Here is a 5000-nt window from a genome sequence, read left to right on the forward strand (position 1 = left end):
ACGAGTGGTTTAAGATTGGTGATTGGTTGAAAACGTATCTATGGCTAACGCCTAACAGCGATGCACATGCAGCGAACCGCTCCCGTATACGCGTCCGTAGTTATGTATACAGTGTTAACCGTTAACGCCTATCGATGCGGCATAGACAGCGGACCGCCCATATACGTGTCCATGGTGATGGTTCGTACCGAGAGGCATTATTTAAAATCGTTGTTACGGCTTACTTTGGTAAACGAACGTAACGACATATGGTGCGTTCTGGTAGTTTTGCGACGTACTTTCACGACGTGAAGTCCGTTTTGGAAAATCTGCGCACAAATTTTTTGTTCCATACAAATGTGACCAAGTTGCAACCGGTCAACCCGGTTTACTAAGCGTATGCCTCTCATGCTGCGGCCTTCCAGCATGTTACCCATGTACGAACTGGCACATATCCCGCACGGATAGGCATTGCGCCTACGTTCGTAACTTATCACCTATCCCGCGTACTACGCTCACGTCAATTGCATTCGACAGAGCGGGGACGGCACTACCATATGTGAAACAGCTGGGTTTTGGAAAAAAAATGCGGGTGTTGACTGAACTAAATCGGTTGTTGGAATAACTAAAAAAGTGTTGGACTTAGCTAAGAAAAAAAAAAATCGGATAGGTTGTTGGAAAAGCTAACTGAAAATATGTAGGTTGTTGGAATTGCTAACTACGGTTTGGAGGGACAGGTACGAACAGAGAGGCGAATAGCTATATGAGCGCTGGTGAAGTGGTGCACTACCGTGGCCCACTGCCAGATAGGTGGGAGCTCGGGTAAAATATTATCTCCCGGGCAACAATGAGATACCACCGTTGCTTCCGGCACTTGTCGGAGGCGTAGGAGGGAGAGTCTGTCAGGTTTCGTATCGTATTCCGAACGAATCCGGTTCAGACAAGGTTATAGTGATATAGTGCGAATTCAATATTGATCAAAGAAGTATTTATCAAGTGTGTGTGTTTAGATAGAGGAGCGTATTTAGAGTTAAACCATTAACGACTAAATTTTGTGTGGTGTTTATACGATGGCACCTACAACAAGAGCAGACCGCAATAAGCTGCAGCGGTCACTGACGGACATTGCGTCGTCATTGGTAGTAAGACAGGGCGATAAAGCTATCTGCAACATCGATCCCGCGTCAGGATGTCCATACGTCCAGAGTAGATTTGCCCCTGGCAACTTCATCCGTCACTTTCGTACCGTACATACGGAACGTGCATGTGCAAACAATCTCCTTACAATTGCCTATCCAATGGAGAAGAAGGAAAGAGTAATTCCTAAGCGTTTGATAGCTATTGACCGGCAGTTACTAATTGCGTCAGCAGTTAAGCTGACGACCTTCCATCATCTTCCTATTTCCTGCTTCGAGTGGGAAGGCTTCAAAGACTTACTGAAACCGATTACAACGACTCTTGGGTGCACTTTGAACCGTGTCACAATGAAATGTCATCTCTCGAAGACTGCCTGTCGTCTAAAAGAAATGTTGATAGATGAGATGAAAGGCAAGCTCGTCTGCTTGAAAATAGATTCTGCTGCCCGACACAATCGCCATATCTTAGGCATCAATGTACAGTATGCCCTAGACGAGCAGGTGGTCATTCGTACCCTTGGTATGATCGAAATCAAAGAAAGTCAAACAGCGGTGTTCTTGAAATCAAAAGTTATGGATACTTTGGCCGACTATGGGCTATCTCTTGAGAACATATTTTCCGTGACATGCGACAATGGGGCTAATATGGTGGCAACGGTTAGAAAATTAAACAATGATACGTACGTAATGCCTACAGAGCAGCAGGCTGATGGTACGAACATAGATGAGCTGGATGAGTCGGATGTGATAGAGGATGATAAACAGTGTGAACGAAACGTTACTGCTGAACTGGCCAATGAACTGTCCGAAAGGATTACTCTTGTGAGATGTGCCGTGCATACCTTACAGCTTGCAATACTGGATGTTGTTGATAAATCCGATGAGTCTATCCGAGCCATCACTGCTGTTGCTAGAAAATGTAAGCTGGTGAAGTACCGGTCAGAGTTTGAAAGCTACGATGCTTCATACCCACCCGTCTGGAGTAGGACACGATGGGGTGGTATATTCAAAATGATGGAATCGTTCGTACACCAAAAAAGGTTTTTTAACCAGTTGGCCGATAATTTTCCCGAACTAGACCTTTCCAATCAATGGTCGTTCATTGAGCATTACTATGATACGTTTAAGCCGTTGTACATCTGCACAAAGCAAATGCAAGAGAAGCACGTGTCGTTATCTGACTTCTATATGGCATGGCTGATGGCAACGAGTGAGGTACAGAAAGTTCGCGAAAACTCTTTCAGTCCCCATTTACTTCGGTCGTTGAACAATAGATTGAACATTTTGCGCCAATTGAAGGCGGTTCAGATGGCATTATACCTGGATCCAAGGTTCAACTATCGAGGTTCTAAAATATTCACGGCTGAGGAAAAAGATAAAATTCAGCAATACATAGTCGATACATGGGAACGTATCTGCCAACTGGGTAAAACACCGGCTAGTACAAGTAGAGAATCGTCAGAGTCTACCGATGATTTTGATCAGTATCTTACGCAAATGTTTGGTGAATCCGTGAATCTTGGTTGCGAGACCGGGTTTCTTCAACAAGTTAAGTCTTTGGACCTAGAGCCACGCCAAAAACATAACTACAACGTGTGGGACCATTGGTTGCGCCGTAAGACTACGCACCCAGAGATATATGCAGTAGCAATGGTTGTACTATCCACACCATCGAACCAAGTCTCTGTTGAACGGTCTTTCAGTGCCCTTGCCTTGGTTCTCTCTAATCAACGCACTGGCCTTGGGAAAGATACGTTGGAAAACATTTTACTTATTAAATTAAACAAAGACTTATTCTCCAGGGCGCTGGGAACTGCGTATGATTGGAAGGGCCCAATCGACCCGGTTGACGATGATTCTCAGGAATGAATATGATACCGTTGATGCTCAACTGAATGTCGAATGAGACAAATATTGTCGTCTATCACTGGCTCATCGCCGGGTGATAGGGGGATAACTTTTGTTTACATTTTCATGAAATCAATTTCCAATGATACTGAAAGGGTTCGGCAGTCATGATACTTGTTATGATTCAATTAGCGACAATCGTCGTTGGGTGGACGATGATATATGTGTTGTCTCAATGTAAGCTCGAGTCACCATTGTGATAACGAATTTTTTCAGCACTGACAGTAAAACTTTTCGCACTATATCACTATACCATATAGTGGTATAGTGCGACATTCTATGTCTCTTGCCAACTGATTCTACTCTGGTAATCGGTCCCGTGGATAGTACATGACCTAGTGGAGGTATCGTACTAGGACTGTATAGCACGTCTCGAACGACTTGATCGTTCGATGACGTGCTTATTTTTTTTAAGTTTTTTTCAAGTTTTTATTTACCATATATCACCATACTCGTCTAAGATGTTCCCATCAGTTTGCCATATGATGTGGCATGAATGGCCCTTGTAGTGGGATACATCCCCATACTCGTCTAAGATGTTCCCATCAGTTTGCCATATGATGTATCATGAATGGCCCTTGTAGTGGGATACATCCCCATACTTGCCTTAGACGTTCCCATCAGTTTGCCATATGATGTGGCATGAATGGCCCTTGTAGTGGGATACATCCCCATACTTGCCTTAGACGTTCCCATCAGTTTGCCATATGATGTGGCATGAATGGCCCTTGTAGTGGGATACATCCCCATACTCGTCTAAGATGTTCCCATCAGTTTGCCATATGATGTGGCATGAATGGCCCTTGTAGTGGGATACATCCCCATACTCGTCTAAGATGTTCCCATCAGTTTGCCATATGATGAACCATTAATGGCCCTTGTAGTGGGCATGTCAGCGAAACCGCCTTCTACGTTCCGGTCGGTCTGCCGCACGATGCGAGGCATAGTTGTCTCACTGACGGTACCGTAGTATACGGTTCCGCTGGTTGCGGTGGACCGACGCGTTAAAGTTATTACAAATCATGATAAAGTTGGCCTGTTTTGGCCACAAATCTATCTATAGGGGGACCACATTTCGGAACGTATGCGTCGAAAATATTGACTTTTGAGCCCAAAAAATGCATTTTGAGCGTATGGTCAATTTGGTCCGGAGGGGGTGCATGCCATGTGAGTCGACCAACCATGGTGCGGTACACTACGGCTTGGCTGCACAGGTTCGAACAGTGAGGCATAATGGCTATATGAGGGAGTCCAACCATGATGTTGTACATTACGGCTTGGTTGGACAGGTACGAACAGTGAGGCATAATGGCTATATGAGGGAGTCCAACCATGATGTTGTACATTACGGCTTGGTTGGACAGGTACGAACAGTGAGGCATAATGGCTATATGAGGGAGTCCAACCATGATGTTGTACATTACGGCTTGGCTGCACAGGTTCGAACAGTGAGGCATAATGGCTATATGAGGGAGTCCAACCATGATGTTGTACATTACGGCTTGGTTGGACAGGTACGAACAGTGAGGCATAATGGCTATATGAGGGAGTCCAACCATGATGTTGTACATTACGGCTTGGTTGGACAGGTACGAACAGTGAGGCGTAATGGCTATATGAGGGAGTCCAACCATGATGTGGTGCACTATGGTTTGGTCGGAGGAGGTACAAGTTAATGGTCGATCGGTTGGTTAAACAGACGGAAGCGTGTTCTGTCGCTCTGTCGAACCGACTCCGACTAATGCGAATAGGATTTAGGTGTCTGATGAATGTTATACGGCTACCACGTTATATGCGATAGCTAACGACAGTAGCAGGTATTATGATTCGTCCTGATTGGTGTACCATCATCAACCATGGGCAGTGGTCGAACCGTAGTCGGCCGTCAAAGATGGGAATCTTTTTTCGATTGTTTTGCTTGACATCTAGCACCGCGTACAATCGGGGTACGGCTAGTGTCTCATACGAACACGAATG

The sequence above is a fragment of the Malaya genurostris genome, unplaced genomic scaffold (assembly GCF_030247185.1).
Source record: "Malaya genurostris strain Urasoe2022 unplaced genomic scaffold, Malgen_1.1 HiC_scaffold_5, whole genome shotgun sequence".
Classification (NCBI taxonomy): domain Eukaryota; kingdom Metazoa; phylum Arthropoda; class Insecta; order Diptera; family Culicidae; genus Malaya; species Malaya genurostris.